This window comes from Corapipo altera, unplaced genomic scaffold (assembly GCF_003945725.1).
Source record: "Corapipo altera isolate COAL_440 unplaced genomic scaffold, ASM394572v1 53, whole genome shotgun sequence".
NCBI classification, from domain to species: domain Eukaryota; kingdom Metazoa; phylum Chordata; class Aves; order Passeriformes; family Pipridae; genus Corapipo; species Corapipo altera.
Window position 1 is genome coordinate 6,514,458 of NW_020884900.1, and position 25,619 is coordinate 6,540,076.

The window sequence follows — 25,619 nt, forward strand, 5'->3', positions numbered from 1 at the left end:
ATCTAATGCACCAGTAAAAACAGGAACCAAGTTTACTTCTGAACAGAAGGGAACTTTTTTCTTTGCATTAAAAAACAAAATCTCCTTTGCTTTCATTTGACACAAAAGAATTTTGTGGGAAATAAATGATTTGCCTTATTTTCTTAAAGACATTCCTAACGTAATTAATTCAAACAAAAATTAAAGACTAAGTTTCCACTGCAATCCTAAGAGAGAAGTGGAATGAAGGGTTCTGATTCTTCTTAGAGTCGGTTCCTCAAGACGTAAAGTAAAAAATGAGCCAAAAGATGCTGGAAACCCAGATTAGCTGAAGTTCTAAAGAGGACTTGAGTTTACAAGTCCATTTTAAGAAGACTATTGTAACTAATGGACTATAACATATTCTAACTGCTGTTAGCATTTTCTCTTCAAGCTGTCCAACACTATAGGGAGATGGGGAACACTACAGGGTCCAACACTAGATAGACTCTTGATGAAGAGCCAAGTCACTTTGAGATTTGAGAGATGTGCATAAAAACCAGAGTAAATATCTGAATCACATTCTACCAAGCTACCAAGAAAAGATGTCAGCACACACACACACACAATAAAATATTCTGGTTATTTAACACTAGTTGGAACAGAGACTGGAACCCAAGGGAGAAACTGACACAGTTATCATCCCTCCCCTCTCTGTTTTTTGGTGCTAACACACAGAATTTTTTTAAAGGGCAAATTTTTCTGGCAAGTACAGATCTCCAAATGGGATGAGTTATCCTGAAATGATAGTTTCAGCAAAAATAATATAGTTAAGAAGAAAAAAAAACCCCACTTCTATGACTTATTGAAGAGAAGGTAGATGGCACTGTATGCTGTTACTTGAGATATCTAAATCTAACTACTTTTACGCAAAACAAACCCATATATTTAAAAAAAGTAGAATTGAGTTTGTGGGGAGAATTTTCCCACTCTTTTTTTTTTTTTTTTTCATCTAAATAAGAGGGTTTTTTGCAGGTTATACTTTTCTGCAGGTAGCTGATAATTTACCTTTGGCACTTCCCATTACATGAACCAGGATTTCCTTAAGAGCTGGAAAAGTGCTAATGAAAGATGACACTATTATAAGCAAATAGTTCTCTTGATATTTGCAGCTCATATAAACTGCTGGTCAGTGTTTCCTTTAGTGTCTTTGGAGCAGATTTTTCATTCAATAGTAAGAAACTGGACATCTTGAGTATGAAAGCACATCACAACTGATTATGTAATCTCAAAAGGAGTGATAGTTTTATTCTTCATTATTTTCCTTTCTATTACTTTTACCTGTTTGTATGATCTGTACTGTGTCCCGTAAATAGAAAAAACAAGCCAATTCTTATTGCTTTTTAAAACTAAAAAGAGACTTTTCTGTTAAAATAAATAAAAAAATTGTTATCAATAACAATAAATAAATAACACATAATTAATTAATTAAATAAAACATGTTAGATGTCAATTTTGATGTTAGATGACTGTTCAAACAAATGAAAAGAAGAATACATTGATGAGGATGAAGTACTTTGAAATGATTTTGCTTAGAAGTCAGTGTTATAAATACCATAGGTGGGATTTTCATCCCACTGTGGCTTAAAATTGATGTAATTTTGCTGAGTTAATTTGGTTATATTGAGACATAACTGAGGTCAGAATTACATCTTGAAGCTGCTGTGAGTGAATAAAGGATGAATCAATATTAAGTTTGTTCTCTTCACGTTTGTGGTTTTTTGATGGTCTGTAACAATGAGACACCAGTGTGCCAGTATTATCCTTCATAATAAGAACTTGGCTTGGACTTCACATTTCAGGACTTCCTTTTGATATTTTCAGATAGTTTCTCTGCAAAGGTACACATACCAATGATATGCTGAAGGGGAACAACAAGATGCTGTTCTAGTTGAGATGCTGACAGAGCTAGCTCATACAATTTATTTTTTTCTCAGTTTTACCTTCGTGAAATTCACAATGTCCGATATTATTTTGAAAATGAAGTAAACTCAGTGATACCAGACCACAGAAATAAAAGATCCTTTTTCATTCTTTCCATAAACCACTTAACTATTTGATGTATGACATAAAAGAAAAACATGCAACCCACACACAGAAGAAAAAAGATGAAAAGGAGGTGTATATTCTTGGGTGATTCTGACCTAATTGGTTATGATCACTTAGGTACAACATGTATCTCAATATTTTGTGCCATTGGATATCCATACTACTGTATTACATAACTAGAAACAAAATGAGTAACAAAAGAGAAGTCATTACAGCAAAAATGCAAATATTTAAGCAGAAGATAATCATCAACCTTTTTAAAAATTTTGAACGTGTGATTATGAACACATTTTGAGGTCACTAGGAGAATTCCAGGCATTTCCATATTTTCATGATTTTTTCACTAATTGTAAGCTTTTGGATATATTGGTCTGCTGCAGGTATGCTTCTAAAGAATAGACCTGATGCTTTCTTTCTAATATTTTACTTGAGATATTTTATTTACTTTTAGTTGGTTTTAGTGCCTTTAAATTGTGGGATATCAATAAATTGGTACCATAATTTAGGACAATTTTTTTTAACTTTCTTCTCTGACACTCCTTTACTCTGGTTTAAGGCAGCTGGTGAAAGGCAGAAAATCTACATCCCTGGAGAAGGAAGAAATGCAAATCTCTATTCCTCCTGCTCCCCTTCAGCATTTGAAGCTGTGTATATCACTAGGAATATCCTCCCTGCACCGAGTGCTTTCGCTTGGGACCATGGGGGTAGGAAGTTAGTTCAGTTACTGTCTATTTGATTGTTATACATATAATTGTGTCTGTTTAATCATGGCTTCTGCTGAGATGTGATCTTATGATCCTATAATTTTTTCATAGCCTGATACTAACTGATATTATGTGAAGCACAACATTCAGTGCAGAGAGATAAAAATTTCATTCAATAGGGTACAATCAGATATTTTTATTTTGAAAGTTCGGCTGCAGCGTCCCAGGCAGCAGCATTTCTTGTACTTAGCACCAGACTTTCAGGTAATCAGAATCCTGGAGAATTTAGTGTATCTCACAATACTCACTTGATTTCAAAGTTTAAAAATTTACTGTTCAAGAAATCACTACCCTGTATCTGGGCTGTGATAACAAATCACATGAATGTTCCAGGTTTATCTCAGCACAAGATTACTTAAATTACCTTTTCACAATGGGTGAAAATAGAATCACTTTTTAAACAGTTACAGCTATTTTGGGTAAACATATGAATAAAGCCATAGCATTTTAGTTTGGAGAAGACACCTGGGACAATTTAGCATCTCAGTTTTATGTCAGTTCTATAGGCCTTGAAAAATGCAGTCATGTATGCTGAAAACTCATCCTGTATCCTTCTAGATACTCACAGGAACAGGAAGAGTTTGTATTTTATACAACTCTTTGATGATCCCACTAGTGATACGTCTGAGGAAGTGTCTTACAGAGAAACCATATCATGTTGGATGCATGCAGCCCTCCTTAACATCAGTGTTACATGTTCACAAAATGGAAATTTTATGACATCTGTTGTCTTCCAGGGAGACCACGCTCATTTAAAGTACTTTAATAAGTGTTTAGTTTATCTCAAGGAATATTTTTCCTTAAGGAATAAAAATTAATATGAAGCACCAATAATCTGAAGGTTATTTGTGAAACCCAGTCACGTTTGCATTTTTTCCTCTGTCATTTGATACAGGGATGTTATGTAGCATTTTAAGTTTGCAGATAATTGAAGGGAAATAACCACAATAATGAAATCACTGCTGGATTACATTCAGATAGATGACAAATCAACTAATTTATGATGCTTCCTTTGTCATACTGAGCCATTTTACTGTGCAGAGGAAACCTCTCCAATTAATAAAACTGTTAAATCCATAAAGTCCTATGTACCAAATAGCACATCATAGAAAAAGTATCAATCATTAAAAGAATAAAACTGATAAATTCTAGTGGAAGATCATTTGGGAAAAAAATCTTGCTTTTGAAAGGATAATGCTATAACAGTAATGAAACACACCACAGTATATATATATGCTTATAACATCAGCATGTATACATCTCTAGATAAATACACATGTAGCTATATAGGCAAACTGATGCTGTGGGCCTCTATTATCTCTTTTGTATTTGATTAGTCCTGCTAGCAGGTACCAATGGCACCTGCTACAGAGAAAAAGCACAGTCAATTCCTAGGAGTTGCGTCACAATGTTATTTAATAATGTTTTTGTGGTGCTTTTGATTTTTAAATGAAATACGATTTAATACCAAGAAACAAAGCTGTTATTAGGCTCTTTCTAACATGATTTAGCTCAAATGAGATTTTGTAAAATTGCTAAACTTGCGTAAAAAGGAAAGAGATTAGAGAGACTTAAAATTATATAATAATATATTAATTCACCCCCCTCCCACCACAGCCTATGTACATTTGCAAAAGACTCATTCCCGTGGCATGATATACTTTAAGAGGTCATAATGCAACTGTGACACCAACCACCTTCAAAGACACTGCACAGATGTCCCTGGGAAATGTGGAATACAAAAAGCTCTAGAACACTGACCTTCATGTTTGTGGTCGCTCTTTAGCAGTCCCACCACTAACAGTCAGTTATTTGGTAACAGGGGAAGAACTATTTGATTTCTTTCTTTTTAAAGACAGTGTAAAGCAACATTATACAGTGCAGACTAGGATGAAAAGCTTAGAGAATTGACATATCCTGAGGAAGCAGAACTATGAACTACCAGAAAACTGAAACTGCCTAGCCAATGGGTCCAGACTAACTTTTAATTAACTATTTAATGCATGTTAACATTTTCGTAGCTTGAAGGCTTTCAAAGTGCTCGAGGTAATAATGCTAGTTAATATGTTTCAAAGAACAACAACAAACAACAAAAAAAAAAAAAAAGAAAAAAAGCTTTTAGTTCTTTAATTCCAGATTCCTGATTTTCAAATTTTCCGACACTGTATGGAGGGATTTCAGTTTTCCGCTTCTTTTTTAAGAAAGTAGTGAATCAGTGGACATACAAAATGGGGCTAGGAATCCCAAAACTCACTCTCAATCCTGACTACACTTCACAGTTCAACAAATGATTAAAGTTGTTAAAACTTGCTCAACTTCTGAAAATTGAGAAAGTAATATCTTGGGAAATCTTCATAGCTAACTTCTCTGTTTTTCAGGTGTCCCTGCTTAGATTATTTGCTTAATAAATCACCTGAGCACCAGACTCACCAGCAGTATGAATCCTGCTCACCCAGCTCGCACATCGACTCAACGGAAGAAGCACGGTGTGAGGAAAGGCCCAGCCACAGCCAGCTCTCCGGCCTGCCTTCCCTCTGAAACCTCAGTAAAGGGTGCCTAGTGCAGTCAAAAAAGGAGGAGAGCCTGTGATTGCAGCACCTGAATCTCCTCTGAGGTTGAAGAAGTTCCTCACTAAAGCAATACAGGGTCTATTTGACCCTCACCTATGAGATTTTCAACAGAGGTAGGATTTATCCTGTTAGTTGCTTTCCAGCTTATCTGCAAACCCCTGTCATGCAGAGACAGAAATCTGGATGTCAGGGATTCGTACACTTGTTAAAGGCTTTTCATGATCCCTCTTGGATCAGGCATTCTTATGTTACTTGTCATGTCACAGGTTTACCTTTTAAGTACTCTTTGAAACTCATGTCCTATTTGACACTGATATATCCCCAAGTCGATGTGCATAAGATGAGATAGCAAAAGCAGTATTTTTTATCATATGCATAAAAATTCCCAGCACTGGCAAAAAGAGAAAAGACAATACATGTATTAATACCCTGAATAGGACACTTATTTCCCCCCCCTATACCCCAACTGGAAACACTTGCCAGAGAATCAGTAGCTTGAGAGTAAGTAAGATCACTGTAGTTTCACAGTGATCAAATACACTGAACAGTAGCTGTTCAGCAGCCCCCAAAAGAGTCTTTTAGTACGTTCTGGGCCAGCAAGACCAAATCTTAATCAGACTACATGTTCACTAAATAATGGAACATGAATAATGAGACATTTCTACAATAATTTTTTTTATTAAATTGATACTGTATGAATATGTTCAATGAGTTGCCAAAAGAATCTCAGCCTATCTTAAAAACAGAAAGAGGAAAATGTAAACTGTCCTGTGGCACATCTGTTGGTGCTGCTGGTACAGGAGGCTTGGCTCACTGGGATTCCAGGTACCAATGCCAGCTTCCATTTGCACAAACATAACCTTGTCTGTTCAGTTTTAAAACAGCAGAAACATATATAATTCACAGTGAAATATATTTCTGTTTCCAAGTGGCACCAAAACAATGGAAGTGTCTTTATTTAGGTCTTTTTTAAAAATTATTTTTATTTTAAATGGAAGGATATTTTTTTTTCCCATGTGTTTACTCCTAATGAGGCAGTAATGGAAAATGATCTGAATTACTGGCATCTATAGGCACATCTTTTATAAATTCTTCTTGCAAAACCAGTGAATTGAAAGAATTAAGAGCAGGGAGGTTTTACCTGCATCGCTTGTGGCAGCAATCTGATGGGAGGTGACAAATAGGCATATAATGAGACACATGGCTTTATACCTGACAATCTCAAACATAAAAAGAGTGTCAAGTGTATTTGACAGAATGAAATGAAACGAAAATGTTAGCATTAATTGCTACTCAGTGCTGTATTTACCAGCCGCACAATCCAAATCAATTATGAACATGTGTATCAGTTGTGAGACCAAAAAGGTTTTGGAAGCCTGTCAACTCTAGGGTGTCATTACCTAATGTTGATATGACTGCTCTGGGTTCTGCTCACAACAGGGAGAGTCACAACCACCCACTTCCGGGACTGCAACCAAAATGGTACAATTGGGGTGTTTTAAAGGAAAGTTGACAGGTGTATGGTTAAACATCACAGGTTTGAACAAAAAGATGTACTTCCCACACAGAAACCTCAGATTGCTTAGGGGAGTACCCCCCATCCTGCTCCACTTAAGTTAAATGAGAATTACTTCTGTGTGCAGGTTCAACAGCCATCGTATTTCTCTGCTTATCAAAACTGAAACACTGATACACTGAAAAATTATATATCTATTCTTTCTTAATAGTAGATATATTTTGGTACATTAAAGAAACAGTTGTGCGAGAACTTATTTAAGTTTGCTGCCTTGGTGAATTAGTCAAGGGAGTAACTCCTCAGTGGTGACAGCAGAGATGATAAAACCTTACAGCACAGTCCTGTTACAAGAACTTCGAGCTCATTTTGTCACTGAGAAAAAAAATTCCATCTTAAGAGCCACAGTATGGAACTTTTGTTACTTCATTCTCTCAGTGAGATCAAATAGATGATGATTTTGGTAACAAGAAGAATGTTTATGCTAAGGAACAGTAGATGTGGCCCTTTCCATGGGCTGTTCCACTGTGCACGCAGAAATATGAAGAGGATTACACTCAAAGGACTCCTATTCAAAACAAAAAGCTTCTTCCATTTTCAAGGGAATAAATTGCTTTCCCTTTACAAGTGCAAAGTGCACAAGGCTATCTAGGAAGTGTTGGCTCTGCCATCGTGGTGGGTAGCATTTAATCTCTGTGCACAGTTTGTTGAACTGCTCTGCATCCCTGGTGTTGTGTTTCATTTGAGAGAAGTCTCTCGTATATATTGAGGAGAAAATATTAAGTAGAGCAAAATATTTCTGCAAAACAAATCTGCAAAATGGAAGAATGATAAAAGTAGAGTTACTCCAAGGCCCAGCTGCTTCTCACTCTCAGGGTTTTTTTTTCTGACTGAGCTGACCTGTGATGGAACAGCAGCAAGGACAGTTGTCATTTTTCACTGATTATTGGCCTAATGCATCAAATATCATCTAGTTTGAAACTGCAGCTTACTGCACAGTGTTAAATGCAAATAACTAGTTAAACCACACAACCTCGGCATCCTACTAAGAATAACACACCTGCATCCACAGGAGAGGGGAAGGGAGAAGAACCTGTCAATGAAGCATGACTTCCTGAGTTCCAATGGGTTTTGCTTCTTGTTTTTATTTTTTTCTTTTTTTTTCTTTATTGCAGATTGAAGTGTCTGAGGCTAAATATGTCCCATCTTGTGAACACATTTAAACTATCCCTATCTGTCCCTCTCTACATAAAAAAGAAAAAAGAAGTGCCAAAGGAGTAAAGTCTACCACAGAGTGAAAATATCCATTAGAGAAGGATTATAATTATAGAAATAAGTAGCTTAAGGAAAAGAATGTTTATCTTTTCTTCGAAGTCATCAAAGCGTATATTATTCTTCAATAAAAAAGTGACAACTACTTTGTTATCCTGTACTTAGAGTTTACCCAGAGTTTACCAAATAAGAATGCTGTTCGGATGGTGCTGGAAATGAAAGCATTAATGTCAAAGCTGAATGAAGCACTGTTTTACCATATTTGATTCTTGCTACAGGAAACAGGCCCTTGATTTGCAGCTTGGGACTGGCTCCTCACGACTTGTCCCACCCATCAATTATCAGCTTGGAATATTTTACAGATGTTGACACTGTATGCTGGAAGACATCAACAGTTCAGGAAAGATCATTGAGAGAAGGAACAGTATCTTTCATGTTCCTTAGCACAGAAGTCCACTGTTTGCTTCATCGCCCTTCACCAGTGTATATAACTGAGGTCAAGAAGATTTAGTACTTTAGGGTATTTTAGTCAGCCAAAAAGACATTAGAAAAGTGAGAGAGAAAATGAAATCAAGAGCCATATAACTTATACTTGGACCATGTTCAGTGGAAAAAAGGACATGAGTCCATGACATGGAAAAGCTAGGTTAATGTTTATGCATTTTCAGTGGTTTTCCCTCCATATGTAGGCAGTATAAAGACTAGTCACATAACACTTGATTTTTGCCTCTCAAATCCTCTAAACAGACTAGTAGTACAGAATATTGGTGGTGGAGCCTCTGTGACATCTGGGCTCTGGGTCTCCTACAAACCTTGAGCCTTACTGAAAATTATGTTTTATTGAGCTACATCAAACTTGGTTTCAGCAAAGTTTTCTAGTTCTCCTGACTCCTTGTCTTCTGAACTGCAAAATCACCATTAGGAAAACAGAGACAGTTTAAACAGGATAAATATGGTAAAACTAATAATAAAAAATGATAGAGAAAAGGAGTAATTGCCTTTTCAATAGAATGAAAATGAGATAGAAATGTGTAAAAGTGGAAGACTTAAAGTTAGGTCTTCCAAACTGTATGCTACAAAGTGTATTAGAGACCAAGTGTGAAACCCTGACCTTATTAATGCTAATAGTCAGGGACATAAAATTATGTACTAACTAAAAAGACTTCTGAATTTACAAAATATTCATAACACCTGTTTTCACTTATATTTCAGAATACTATTAGTAAGATGATCAATGCTAGTTGGTACTGGTTACCTTTCAAATTTGCTTAATGATCAAGACATCAACATGTTTTACATGTGCTAAACTGCACAACACAACTGGTTTTCCAGTACAATTACCTACCTACTCCCTGCTCCTCCATTCCCCTATCTCCAAATTATAATCACCTTTCTGACATAAACATAAAAAGTTAGTAGTGTTCCTGAGAAAGAGTTTTAATTGTTATAATGTAATTTTTTTGATTTTGCATGCTTTCAGAGAATATTACCAGATTCTTAAAAAGAGAATCTAACAGGAAGGCTAAACCCATGTGTCCCACTAACTTTCCTGTGATTATGGGGTATTTTGCTAATCAAGAACACATTCATTCAGAAGTAGTATCTTGTTATAGATTTCCTTTAAAAAGCTCATTATACACAGTTAATTCTTCAGCTAATAAGAGACTGTTCTGGTTTCTTCTGTAATTCCTGAAGTTCTTGGTGTTCTCTTTGATTGCATCTTCGAGTTAAAACTAAAACAAACAAAGCAAGTACACAGAAGTAGAGTTACTTGGATTTGGTTACTTCTGCCTGTACTACAAGAGCAGACTCTGAGGCAGGTAGAACTACCTCAAAGTTTATGAATTTATGGCTTCTTAAGGATAAATTGTGCATCTTAAGGAGTGAAATTCAGAAATGCACTCAGTTCTGAGGAAATGAGCATCACAACACTGTAAAACAATAGATTATCAGAAGGATGAATAAGAATCTTTGTTCTGAATTTTAGTAAGTCACAAAGGCCTAGTAAACTGTTGCCAGCAGAGCAACTACAGTTACCTTTTCCATTAAAGCATTTGAGACCTGTGCATCCAAGAATTCCTATTCTTGCTTGACATCTGCTTGAAAACAGCTCTAGTTGCTGGTGTTAATATCAATACCATTGATAGACAGCATACATATACGTAAAGAAATAAGATTTTTACCTTCATTCACACACAGCACTACCAAATCCTTTACTGCAATTTTTGGGTTTGTAATTTGAGATTGTGACTCGTGGTTGATTCACAGGTTCACAGTCCTCTACATAAGTGTTTTCCATTGCACTCTTGGGCATCATTGACACCCAGCAGGTGACAAAACTCAGTGCAAGCTTATTGCAGGGAGATGAAGTGCACTGAGGAAATCTCTGTGCTGGGATCCCAGTCCAAACCTGGGCAGTGCTGGGACTTGTCCTAGAGAGGCACGTGCCAAGGCGTACCTGCAGCAGTGCCTGCTGCTCTCTCCTGGAACACTGCTCTGCCCTGTCACTGCCTCAGATCACCAGCAGGCATTTCATTCCTTCAAGCACCTGGCTTCTTAAGATATATTACCTCTAAATTTCATGTCTTGTTTGAAAAGATTACTCAAAATCAACGAGGAAGACAGGCTAGGAAAACAAGTGTAGCCAAGTAATTTCTTAAGCATGGTTATCTTTAAGCTGAAGGGAGCACTAGGGAGTTACTAATCTTTACAAAACAAAAAGGATCCCTGAGACGTGCTGCTGCTCTCCACAACCCTTCAGCTGATATATGAGCCCAAAGCCTGGTCAACACTTAAATCCAGACAGACTCCCTCTTGAATTCTCTGCTCTGGCTTGCTGTTTTTCTGGCAAGTTGCAGTGGGTCTGTATTCAACCCAGACAGCTCTTGCCTTAAATGCATTTTTAATCCTGTTTTGCCACATATTCAGCCTGCATAATTTGAATCCTGAGCCTGGGAAGGCAACTCAATAGAGTAATTACTGAGTCTTTCCTAAGCAATGTGTCGGGCCAGGCTGTTACAGTAAAATCAATGTCTAGCATCAGCTCCCAGTCTCCGCCCTTCCTTCCCCCAGCCTCCAAATCTAGCTAGTTTTTCAATACAAAGAGGCCCAAATAGCTTTTCACAGACAACAGAATTCAGGATTAGACAACAGAATTTACAAACCAAACCTGGGATCCAGTTTGGTACAACAGACAATGACTAGAACATACAAGCTTTGCTCAGCGTACTCACAGACTGCTCCAAGTCATTAAAAGCACCAGTTCCCAGAAGTAATGCCTTTCCTAATCTGCCATATTTCAGTGCAGCTCGTGAAATTTTCCCTTCCAAATCTGTCTGTTCTTATTTCAGTGGGATACAGTTTTTATTTACTTTAGGAAGGAAAATTCCTACACAAACTGTCTGTTGCATTGTATATCAACAGCGTTTCCATTTGATTCCAGGGGGAAAAAATAGTTACAAAGAAATTCTCTTTGTTCCAGAGTCTTTATACTCTTTAGAAAGAGAAATACTGAACTAAATAATTTCCCTTAAAATGGCAGTTGAAAAGAGTTTAAGCATAATACAGGCAGATTCAAGCTAAGTTTACCTTTAGATCAACTAGGTAACAAAATGTACTGAAAAGGCTTTAGTGATGACACCAAAAATGGACTGAAGAATGGAACATGTTGATGTACAATTTATTCAGCAATCTTATCCTATTAATTTTGAGATAATGTGTTTGTGAATAAATGGGATTTTACCACTTTAGACAATATTTCTTTGTGGATTAAAGTACCTACTGTGTGGGCTATAATTTGAGGTACTGTTCAAATGCATGCAACAACACAATCGCCATCACAAAGGGTCTACAAATAAACTTTTTCCTTCTTTTTTTTTTCTCCCAAATGAACCTACTGATTTTTCATCATTTCTATTCTCAGTATTTAACCAGTTCTTGGTTAAATTCTTTGGCAATTCCTGTATAAAAGAAGAAAAAGGTGAAATTCAAGATTGCTTCCTTGTCTCTACTGCTGCTTTTAACATCTTTCTATGTGGTGGTTAGAATAAGCACAGAACAGTGGTGGTTAGAATAAGCACAGAACACAGTATTATTTTAACTCAACTCACTAATTATATGCTTTAAAGAAATTAGATATTTCACTTTCTTGTACCAACGGCACGTCTAGCATAAATGATGTAGTAACAAAAAATAGCTTCTAGATTATCATCATAAAATGAAGTTTAAAATCCATTGGAAAACATAAATAATTTAAAGACCCTTTCGAAAAACAAGAGCTACTCTGGGCAGATCAGCATTGTATTTATTATTGTAACCATGGAAACAATATAAATTCCCATCTGTTAAGGTATTTGTTTGCTGCCTGCAAATGATGAGTAGACTGTCCTCAATAGGTGAATGAAATAGTTATAATTTCAATAAGTAGCCAGATATGTGATTTTTCTTCTCTGTAAAACACAGAAGACAGCTCCTGGGTATGGTTTAAAGCTCTATGAAATGTTCAGAATGAAAGTGCAAACCCTGGTTCCAAAGGGTTTTATGACAAACTAGAAACTTGGATTGTGGGAGGTGAAAAAAGCGCAAAAGAACAAAAAAAGAAAGGGGAGGGAAGCAATAACTTTTGTGACATCACAAGGTGTGTTCAGTCAATCTGGTCTGCTTGATTGAGTCCTGCTTCAAGGTTTGGGCTCATGCAGTGTGTGACTACAGCAGAAGTGTCTGCTCCAAACTCTTTGAACTTTCCACGTGCTGAGAACCAGCCAGAGTTTGGGATTTGAACTCCACGGCTCGATCTCTCTCTAAAGGGCTGAAATGAAACAGTTAAACATAGCACTACAGAAGCACATTTGATTGTGGAATTCAGGCCTATTTCTGGCTCAAAATTGCAGTCAGAAATTCAGCTATGCACTTTTCATTGCTCCTTTGTGGGAGCACTTTGAAATACGAGGCACCTTCTAGACATTCAAAAAGGTATAGACTTTGTCTATCTGACAAAGATAGACTGTGTTCATCTGACTCTTTTGTTCTAAGGGAGCCAAAAACTAAAAGATGAGGAAGCTGACAGAACTAAAGAAAAGGAAAGAAAAAAAGTTTATGAAAGTTACTAAATCCTATGTAAGTCTAAATGTTTCTTTGAAAGAGATTCCTGGCAACCTTTGGGATTTTGCAAATAAATTTCATATTATAATACAGGTGCAATATGGGAAAAAAGGAGAAATTAATAAAAGAAGTCCAGAATTTTTGCATAATAATCCTTCTGACTCTGTGTACATATTTTTTGTAGTATGAAATAGTGATATAGGACAGAGGTTTTTACTGGGTAGGATTTTTTTCTTGAATGTTTGAAAAGGTTGCTATCGAAGTGATCAACAGCATGAGCTTTGACATGAAGTGCTTGTTACTTCAGGGGGAAATCAATGCTGCCAGCAATGACTCTGCAATAGTCAGAAGATGAAAATGTTGAGAACGTCTGAAGAACATACTGACCAACAACTTTTTTCTTTTCATAATATCAGCAATTAGATTTAGTATTAAAAAACTACATTAAATATACTGTGAGATGTTATGCACTGTCATCTTACAGATTAGGAAAATATGCTGAATGCCAAAGAAGGTGAAATTGAAAAATTGTTGAAAAGTAACAATGCAAACATTATAAAAAATTAAAAATTATGTGAAGTCTCTTTCTTGGTGTTTTTTCAATCAAATACTCTGAGAGTGATGTCTTAGGATGATAACAGGTAGTTCCAATCACAAGTATAGACTTGCAAACTGGAATCAGCTCTGCTTTTTACATCAAGGGAGTTATCAGTGGAGGTTGGAAGTGATAAATATTTTTGGTAAAAATTTCCAATACAGAAAGAAAATGGAATGGTGTTCAGATACTTTGTGGAGCCTGCACAGTCAGAATCTACGGAAAGAAACATAATAATTGGAGTTTGGGATAGTGTGCGGGTTCTGACAAACCAACGGAATATAAGCATACATTGAAAATGTAAGGGTTATTAATTTAATTTACTAATTTAAGGGTTGTTTGAAAAATCTTTCTGCTTGTTCTTACTGTGGTTTTAGTCCCTGTATATATACAGATCTTGAGAACCTAAAAATAATAGGAGGAGAAGTGATTAAAAAAACCAAAACCACACCCATATTTAGAGTGAGATTTAAATTTAGAGGGTCTTCTCTGAGCAGGTAACTTTGAGAATCATCTGCATCATAACAAACCAGAAAGTGCACTCAGATCCCCTTGGATTTGGTCACACACATATGCTATTAGGTTAGAAAACATTTGCCTTAAATAACTGTCAAACTTTTCACAGAATATCTTTTCAAAATTTGTTGAGCATCTATTTGTACATTCTCTGTGAATGCAAATGAGTATTCAGATGCGTTAATGCACAATTTAATGTAGAAAGATGCATTTGGGGACCAGCAGCAGATTTTGTGAGCATATTTAAGAATGTTAATTTGAAAATGTGTGCTATAAACTTTGATAATTTCAGAACAGACCCTAGAGAACTCTCAAGTGGCAAACATACAACATTTATTAAAAAGGAAAGAAAAACAAAGAGCACATCCACTCCATTATAGGCAAGGAGGCTGAGCAGAATGGGAAAATTACGGGGAACTATTTTGCTGAATACCAGAATGCCTTGAAAGCCAACACCAATCTACCAGACATGACTGATTTATTGTCTGTGGAAGGACATGCTTAGGTAGTATAGACAGAGGATTTCTTTCCATTCCTAACTGCTACAGTAAACATGGACCAGATACACTGTACATTTTGACTTTCAAGAAACATTTGCTATTCAGTTCCAGATCAGAGATGGCTGGCTTTGGTATGGAGGTATTAGGTAAGGTACAAAACTGCCTGTTGGGTATTTAGCAGCATCTTTCTTGGCAGAAATTCAAAGAGTAACAAAGGACTTAAGAATGGCTCCCTTCTCTTTGGAATAAATACTAATGATTCAGTCAAAGAATGACTCTATGAGCTACGAACTGTGAGCTAATGACAATTTTAATGTTACAAACAAAACAATATGTATCCCAGAACAATATCCCCATGGTGCTACTTATACTAGGAGGGGTAACATAGGGAACTCAATATTTTATGTACTCCCTTCATTGGAAAGTACTTATGTATTTTAAAACATGGACCAGCACAAAACTTATTCAACTGTAGAGATTGAAACAAATAGACCAAGTAAATAACAAAGGTAGAATTAAAATACATAGAGGCTTTCTGAGTAGTCCTAACTATATTCTTCTTAGAAACAATATACCATTACCATTTCTGTCCGACTGCAAACTGGACACAAGATCCAGGTTCATTTATCACATCAGCCATGTAGACTTGGTAGAACTTTGAAACTGAATCCAAGACCTCTGTGGTGGTTTGAAAAACCTTTTTTGAGGTAGTAATGGTTTACCCCACTGATAATACTCTTACTGGACCAGTCAATAGTCCATGTGCTCCCTACGGAAATTACATGTCCATAGAAATGGAAGAGAAGGTGGGGAAGATAGTGTAGAAGGTGGGTAGCCATGATCTAAGCCATGAGGAGGCAGGGGACCAGTGAGCCCCCCTGGGGGCCAAGGGCCCCCAGCCCCAGTCGAGGCTACAAGAGACCCGGTATGGTGTCAAAGCTGGACCGGATCCTGTAATCAAGAGCTGGAAAAGTTTCCTTACTGTCAGCAGCAGTAGAAGACACTGAAAGTGGCAGTGGAGCAGTCCTGAACAGAGACAGCGATGGCTAAAAGCCAAAAAGATAGCCAGTAGCAACGAGATAATGTGAAGCCGGCTGGAAGATGCAGAGATGTTCCTGCAGGAGGGAGAGACAGCAACAAAACAGAGGAAAACTCAACAGAGGTGGTTTGGGGTAAGACTCTATTATTTTACCAAAACCAGAGGCTCTCTGAAGAGGAGGGGTGGACTTCCAAACCCTTAGGGAGTCCTGAAATGCAGCAGCAGCTAGAGAGAGAGAGGGAGAAAGGAGCTGAAAACCCGGAGTTTGTCCTCAGAGCTGAGCCAGAACGGAATGTGGAGGAGGTGGCCGTGCCCTCTGCTGCTGCTGTTGCTGTTTCTATCAAGCTGTCAAGCTGGGACAGAGAAAAAGAGCATTGCTAAGACTGAACTGAAAGCTGCCTTCAATGTTCTAACCCTTGAGGAGTGAAGATCTACAAGGAAATGCTCCGAAGGCTCAGGCTCGGGGTTTGGAATTTCCACAAAGTAAGAACAAAAATCCTGACTGCCATACTCATACTTAAATCCGCCGCCTCAGGAAAATGAAGGACACTAACCAGTGCCACAAAAATACTGAAATGAAAGAACTGTGGCCTGAGAAGTGATAGAAAGACTTTTCTCTTTTCTTCTTGGACTTTTATTGAAGAAGAAGAGAAATTTAATTAAATGTAAATATATATGTGGGTGTAAATAAACCTTTGTAAATATTTTCCCCTTCCCCCAATAATGAATGGTTGTGTTTTGTCTGAAAACTCTCCACATGGGGAGAGTTTTTACCATCACTAAACCCTCTCACAGAGGCAAACTGTGGAAGGGGGGGGCTTGAACTTAAAAATTAGATTCTTGGGAGTTTCAAACCACCACAACCTCCAAACCCATTCTTCCACCATCTATTTAGAAATCTTGAAGTATATGACTGCTAGGTATAGTGACATCTTTTTTCAAAGTAACCAGAGAGAGAAAATAACTTCTCAGACTGTGGAAGAAGGGATTATAGTAAGTTAAAGGTTTTTGTCTTGGCTGCTTTGATCACATGTTCTATAAATTTTTTAAATTTTATTCAATACAGCAATTTTGTCTTAAATATTTTTTACCAGAATAAATTACTTAATTTTATAGTAGAAGATGTGGCTAAAAATAAGGCCTGTCTTAAACCCCAATATCTCAAATATCTATAAAATATCTCTCTCAGCTGCTTCATAACTTGTAGGACTTCTCCCAGGGATTCTTACTCTCAGAGTAATTTTTCTGTGCGTAGCTAGACCACTGTCTTAGTAAGCTGTTACCTCCTTTTTTACTCCATCAGGTATTACAAGCTATTCTCTGTCTTTCAGGGTATTCTGAATAAATATAGTGCATGAAATCAGAGATTTTTTTTTCTGTTTCATTAACATTACAATAATTTAATTTATCTTTTTTTTTTTCTTTCAGAAAATCTGATTTGATTTTTTCTCTTCCAAAACCCAGAGATGAAGGGAAAGGACAAGATCTGACACTGCAATACAGAAGTTTCTTAGTGTGCCCTCATGCCTCTAGAAGCCTCTCATTTTTGCATTCTAATTTAAAAATCAAGTCCTCTCTCAAATCTAAATCTCAGACACACAGACTCTAAGCCGACTACAAGGAAAGTAAAACAAAAATTTACTGGGGTTCTCCACAACCTGAGGTCAGGAGCACTGGCAGAGCCTCTGCTGACTGATGGTATTTTTCTGCTGAGCTTGTCTCTGTGATAAAGGTGATGGGTAGATAGTCTCCTTTCAGCCTTCCTAAGGGTCTACTGCACGTTCTCTTTACCTCATCAATTGGCAGAGAAATTAGAAGTTTTTGGTGACCCTGAGTTAGAGTATGTGTGCAACCTCTTGGACAAAATAAAGATATGTGCAGGCTAACATACCTTCACAGCACAATACAGTTCTGCAAAAGCCCCAAAATATTACCCAAATGTCCTGACAGCCAATGTGTTCCTTTGAATTGCTAAAGAAGAAATAGGACAAGTCTGGATAAAGCTGAGACCAAGCCAGACTTATTAATGTTTTTAAAAGCCCAGTAAGAATAACTTGCTTTGTTGAGGTCACTTAAATGGATTTGTGTGGCATGGTGCTCAGAAGCAAAATATAGGAAAAATAGAAGGAACTGATGTGATAGCCCCACACTAAGAGGAAGGGGTGTGTCAGGGGTGCTCTGTAGCGACTCCTGAACTATATGAAGTTCCCAGTTGAGGAGCAAGAGTCAGTAAAAATGGGGATCCACTGCTGGGTTTACTTATCCTATTGGGTATATGACAGTTAGTCATTACCAGAATAAAGCCAGAATTCAAGATTTACTTTAGGTCACACAGGTAGGAGAGAGTGCCAGATTTACCATGGTAAAGAGAAAGTTAAAGGGCTTAAAAATCCAACTAGGTCTTTGCAGACACACAATTAACTATGAAGGCCAGAAAATAGGAGAAATATAGCTTCTGGAAGGAGGGAAACTCCACAGTCTGGTAGGCTCAAATCAAGAGATTTACCCGCCACGATCTCGTGCTTAAATACTCATGTCCCCAGTGGATAACCACTCACAACTTCATTAGTCTGACATGCCAATTCACCTTGAAAATTCTTATGTGTGAAAAAGAATCACCACAGGAAGAAAACTGGAGAGATCTAATACTAGGCAGCAAACCAGACTTGGGTTGTGATCACAAACCCAGAAAACGGTTTCAGATATCTTCTAACCTGTGAATTACACTACTCTTCTTCTATTCCAGTTGTGAGATATTGATGATGTTAGACAGAGGTGCCACTGAGACTGATGTCTGTACTGTATATTTGTTTATCAGTGTAGAGTCAAAGAAAAAATTCTTGTCAACTTCTTCATTTTTCATCAAAAAAACACCCCAATTCCCAGAAACATAGTAGTTTTTACTCATACCAAGGTTCTGATATAATTAATCCAGCAACTTAACCAAGTGCCCCAACACCAGCTATGACATCATTTAAAAAAATAGTGTGCAATGCTAACTTGCTGCCCTGGAGCCCTAGTCTGGACAGTAGTGGGAAGCAGGAGACCAACAAACAGAGACAAGCAACAAATACTGTATTGTCCTTCATGACTACTGGCAGAAAAGACTACCAGACCTTTCAGAAAAGACTAGGACAGTATCAAGTTGTGACAGAGAAGCCTGGGGGCTTATACACCACCTCCTGCAACAGGTGCATCTAGCCATGCAAGGGCAGTACACTGACTTATTATTCTGCTTATGTTCCTGAGAGAATCATACCCAGAATTTTGAAGGTATTACAAAGCAGTAAGGCAGAAGGTAAAGATGTTCAGCTAAAGGACCTAAATGTTCATACAGTGGGGATTCTTTTCCTTTAAAGAAGGCCTGAGTACGTGCACATTATTTGTGCAAAATCTCATAGTTCATTATAACTGCCCAGCCAGACATGTATGTAGTTCCTTCTTTTTGGGAGCCACACTTATGGGATCATTGCTTGTCACTAACAGGGATAATTCCTACCCCTATAGGGGTAGATCCTGACACAGCACTCTAAAATGATGTCGCCTTTCTGACACAAGAGAGAAGGAATGAACTAATAATTACTTGGTGCTAGAAATTACTAAAAGTAGTTTCTAGCAAGAGCTTCCTCTTGGTACATTTCAAAGCACTGTACTTGTCTGTTGCTCAGCAATATCATCAATAATTATAATGTGCCTTCCTTTGAGAGAAAACAAAACAACATGACTTCATGTTATTTCTAAAGCAAGATTTTTTTTTCAGTGTGTATATTTCATGGTGAAAATCCGTGGTATTACTCCCACGCTGTAAACAATACTTGTACTCTTGTATCATGCAATGGTTTTGTATTGTGAACAGCAATAATTTTATATAACTAAAAGAGGGAGTAATATTGCTCATGTTCTTACGTTCCTAGAAAACACATTCTTTTTAGTAGCTCAAATTTTTAAATGGAGGTAGGGTAAACACAGGTGATTAACATATAATACATAGAAAAATATGGGATCAAATTCCTGGTAGTTGCAAACTGATACAGCTCCCTCTATACTTCTGCAGTTAGATACTGAAGAAGGATCTACTGCAGTTTGCTTATGCTGTTTTGTTTTGTTAATACAGACAAGATTTACCAATACTATGAGAAATAAGGTCCATTCTCTGCTTCAGGCCAGAGATATTCAGAGGACAGTGTAATTGCTTCGTATACACTATTTAACTGTAATATTAAATATCATATACAGTATTTAAAAAGTCTATTCTAATAAATCACAAAGTGTTGGAAATACTGTGGAGTTTAAAGGCTGCACATCTATTTCATTTAGGTGCTCCTCAAGTCTTACTTGTTTTGCTGTGAAATGTTCCATATGAAGAACAGATTAATTCCTTGATTGTACATGAAATTTTTAGCATAAAAGATGATTATACAGATTATTTAGCTACTCTGTCTGCATGGTGGTGTAATTTCATAACTAAAAAAGAGAGCTATGACTTTCTTCTAAAAAGAATATTATATTCATTATGAAAAAAGTGTTAAGATTGCAATAGTGATGCTTATTTGAACCAAGAAATTGAAAATTCTGTGGCCTATCAAAGTTAGACAGAAAGACACTATTGTATTGCAAGAAGCCTCCTGATATGATGAAAGCTGGTGATGATTTTCAGTAAGAACAAAAATGCAGACAGGGTAGTTCATATAACTTTAGAGTCTCTCAGGGAAAGCTTTGTACATAGCAGAAGTTACAGAAAGATTTTTTCCGCCAATTTACACAGTATCCTGGAATCCAAACACAAAAATTTTTTATTAGAAAATTAATATTAATTTTTAAAATATTGTGGGTTTTTTTTTTAATTGGACACATCTAAGCATCATAACTTATATTGTTAACTTTTCTAGATGTGTTTGTGACTTTTTAAGACCCTTCTTGTTAAATAAGACTATGGAGACATGAGAAAAAAAATCACTTAAAAAAAAACCACCTCACTTTCAATTGATATCCTTTGAGCATTCCCTATTTCTGTATGTTTTATGGTATGTAGGTGCTACGAGGTGTGTTGAACAAATCGTGAGGTACAACTAATTTCTGTTTCAGTCTTTTAAATTTCCTCAAATTAAATTTATCATCAATAGCTTCAAGCTATTGCCCTATTAATGCCTTATTCATCCAACATTAGTCTAATTTTAAGTATGTGTCTACTTCTTATTGGCCCACGGAAGGCATTCAGCAAGGTTTGGTAGCATGAAGAAAATGTGCATTAGCAATATAATTTATTACCAACTTTTCTCAAGAACAATTTCTTAGATCACTTATCTTGGTCCCCAAGTTATTTTTGAAGGTAACTCTATCTGTGGAATTTAAAATATATTTCTTAGACTGAAACAACAAGACTGCTGATTCTCTCAAATGGAACTTCTGATTCTGTTCAGTTATCCAAACCAGCCCATTACAAAAACCCTCACATGCTAAGTATCATTGTACAATATTACTTATTTCATTGGTCTAATCCAGTTTGAAGGATGTTTAAGAGGTTCATGGACTACATTTTGTTAACAAAAGAGGTTTAATTCAATAACATTTCAGGAAGATCTCCTGGATGCTTTTTTCTTTCTTTACATCAAATGCCCTAGGGTTACATCAGAATGTTCTAAAATCAATGAGAAAGTAGACTGAGCTCTGTATTTCTAGCACAGCAAGTAGAACATTTAAAGTGATGATTATTTATTTTTCCAAATCTGAATTCAATGCATAAACTGGGAATTGCATAAACCAGGAATTCCAGTGTAATTCCAAAATTAACCAAGATTGAGAATTAAGAATTTAAACACAGTAAATCTGTTCCTCTTCAGCAGAGATCTTAATGGATGCCTTGTATCCTGCTTACTAGACCTTCTCCAGGAGTTTGAGCACTATTACACTCGTCCAGGGTAGGTTTTTCTGTATCTGTTTTTCCCCCTCCACTTCTCCTTGGAATTCCTGAGCATGAAAGCAAAGAGATGTTTTGCTCCCCCCAGTGCTTTTGACTTTGGGTTTGATGACTAGGTTAACTAGAGAAGAATTTATATTTGAAACAGATGTACAATATCTACAACTTTGTGATCCAAATTCCTTAGGAATAAGGTCCACAGCAGCGGCTTACATCACTGGTGAAGTTCCTGGATTCTTTTAACCACCTCTGCTCAGTCCTTACTTTTGATTTTGTCAGGGGCTAACAGAAGACTCCTAAAGCACTTGCTAAAGCCTCTTTTCATACAATTACCCAGTTCCTTCCCCCTGCCCCCACAGGACCACCTCCATCTCAGTTGCTATATCCCCATTCTCCACTGCTATACCCTTTCTGATCTCATGACCAGGAAACAATAACAAAATGGATACAGCTGACGGAGTATATCTCTTTCTCTTCCCCCATCTCATGATGACTTTTCCTGAATAACACTGACTGGCAAAGATACAACCACACTAACCCTTGTACTGGGAAATGAACAGCAAGTGCTGCTACAGATGGCCTTGGAGTGGTTAGCTCCTTAGCAATCGTTGGTGCACGTGCTGACAAGTGTTATGATTAATTTCTGAGTGCCTGGTTAAGGCAGGTCACTTATTGACAGGGAACAGAAAAGGCAATCTCTTGACATCCTATCACATGGAAACAGTAAAGAATTAAACAAGAAAGGCAACCATATTTCTCTACCAAAAATTCTGAACAAACACGTGCAGATGATCCTTTGCAAAGGGTCAAGGAAGGCTACTGAAGTGATATATTTCCTAAGCCGATGGTTCATTTAAAACAGTCTAATTTCTGTTAGCAAATCCACTTACATAAGCAATATATTCTTAAAAAGTGCTTGAGGATTTGGGTATTCCTCAGTTTCAGGGTTCCCATTTTAGCAAGGTTTTGAAGAAACTGATTTTTCAGAAGAACCATTTTTTTCAGCACTTTCGGTTATAAAAGAGGTCACTGGCTTTCTGTCAGTCTGGGAGTAGCAAAACAGAGCTTAAAACTCCCTAAATGGAACAGTTGTGCAACTGATGTCATTTGAGGCAATGGTTTCCAATGAACAGGCTGTGATCCCATTACAGATCTTTGGGTATGTTACGGGAGGGGTGTGGAACTCCCAGACCTCCCATCCAGAGCTAGGAGATGACAAACTTGGGGCTGACAAGGATTAGAACTATGGGGTCAAAGCCATGGTGTATGGGTTGGGGGGAGGACTGAACCTGACTGGTAACTATGTAGAACTACTTGTCTTATCTAGAAAGTTAGGAATGACTGGCAGAGACTCACACCTTCTCTCCTTGAAGCTGTTGAAAGTTTTACTGTTCATAAGAGGAGCTAGATCTGTAGTCCAGTAATTTAACTTCTAATGTGTAGTATCATTTCTTTCCCCCTGCAGCAAAAAGAATTAGCTCCACTATTACATTTTACCATTTGACAGCACTCTGGTAAACAGTGCTCAAAAGTGAAAATAGGAACACTTTTAACTAAAATGATGATTTACAACTCCAGAGTGATAAGTAGCCTAATGCAACTAAAAATCAAATCCTACACATTGCCTTTTTTTCCCCCTCAAAATTAACAATCTCCATAGCTGTAAGCAAGAGAAATTAATTACGCCTGGCCTTACATCATGCTCAATGTGTACTGATGCAAATGCACCCTATTTTAATTCCTCTGAATGTTAATAATAGAGTAAATGAGCACTAGATTATGTTATACAAAAGCAATGGAAGTAATTAAACTTCATTTAATGAAATCATCAGGGATACAGAAGCATTAATGACTTACACTCCTCCTCTGCAGGGAGTGGAAGACATGTTGGTGCACAGGAGCCTGAGAACCATTGAGATGAGAGCAATGTAAATACATAAACAGCAATGCTAAGGTAAGTAGTGTATCATATGTGAAAAGTCTTAGAGTGAAAGCCCCAGGCTACAATAAATTATTTACTTTAAAGTACCAGGAAATAGTACCATCTCAGGCAAATGACAGCAAAAAAAAATATCTTCCATCCTCCGAGAGGCAAAGCATCAGCACTGAATTACTTTATAAGTGGAAGGCTGGTTAAATGTTGTACTAACAGCATTAGAGAAAAAAAATACTTGAAGTGTGAATGGTTGTTCACTTTGTACAGCCTTCTGTCCATCTCTAAATTTATATTCACAAAGAGCATTGTATTTGTACAACTCGTCTGGAATGGCTGTTAGCTCTGTGAATGCTCTCACTTGGCCACAAAACCATATATTCATTCTTAATGACCATGGACACTGGCTGGTCACCGTTTCTTCCTCACTTTCATCTATATTCAGCCACCATTTTCCTGTTAGAAAAAATGCAACAACCGTTTCCTCGTCAGGAAGGGGGAAAAGTACCACATAACTTAGTTGATCAATGGTGTGCCACAATTGATAAGCTATAAAAACTGCTTATCAGCAAGATAATTTAAAATCAAAAGGAGCCAAATTTGAAAGAAAATAAAAGAAAAAAGTCCACATTAACAAGAAGTACTATTTTTCTTCATTGCAAATGGAATGGAATCCACTTCTTTGCCTCAACAGCGTTCCCACAAAGCTTCCTATGAATATTAAACTTCCAATGACTGTAAGAATCTGCAGAAAGCAGATTTAAGTAATAATAAATATTTATTTTTCTCTGGATTGTATGGTTTTATTATAAGTGTCTTGACTGCCTACAAAGGATTAATGACAACTGATGGTAGTAATGGTCCTATTTCTGTAGCTTTTGCATAGAGAAAAATCCTTGTATAAATATGAATCATTCATGGGAGAAAAAAGCCTAATTGGACAGCAGACATTAACAAAATGCTTCAGATTTTTAAAGGTTCTACATAAGTCTGGTAGAAAATTTTGCAATTCCTTTCAAGCCTTTTTTCAGAAAGCATACTCACAGTCTAATTAACACAGTGGCACTTAGTTGTGGTGGCATTTCACCAAGAGCTGCACCTCCTAATTTTTTGTAAATAAGACAGCCACTAGTGACTTGTATGAGAACTCACTTTTTTTTATTCGAATTCTAGAGAAAATAGCTTCTAGTATTTTGTACAACATCATCTGTCTTTAGATCATTATATTAATTGATAAGATTTTCTTTAGTCTCTCCTCTATCTCCCCAGTCTCTTCTATTTTTAAATGCATAAACTTTTTGATGCTTATCTCAGCTCAAGTTTAATCCACCTTTTCACCTTGGGTATATTATGTAACACAAACAAGGACTTATCAGCAGGGCTGAAGGAATTTGCCCTGAGTTTAGCTATGTCCATATCTGGCACTTTCTAAAAAGAGTTGAAGTGACACAAAATGAGCATAAAATATCTGTTGCACAGTAAGTGATAGCTGTGTTATGTGATGAGGCTTTATGGGATTTTCCTTAAAAAAAAAAAGCTTTTATGAAAATTAAATGTTAGTATTAGTGCTCATAAAGTGTTGCAGAAATATAAATACATTTGTCATAGGTATGAACATTAAGAAAATATATTGAGATACATTTGACATACATCAATGTTTTGCGTTATAAGCATCAATAATAAACAATAATAAATTTTTACTCCTGCCAAATGACTCAGGACTCTGCAGCACTGGTGTATTAGAAATACTACTTCTCATTAGGCAAGAAATAAAAGCTTGGAGGCCAGCAGCTGGAGTCTGACTCCAGCTTCACAGACCGATGTTTGGGGCAA

The 25,619-nt window shown here is 36.8% G+C and overlaps 1 long non-coding RNA gene across 2 annotated transcripts in view; it reads right to left on the minus strand.

The window, feature by feature from the left end:
* The window catches only part of LOC113950169, a 118,174-nt gene that overhangs the window by 18,446 nt on the left and 74,109 nt on the right, over positions 1-25,619 (minus strand). The window lies entirely within an intron of this gene.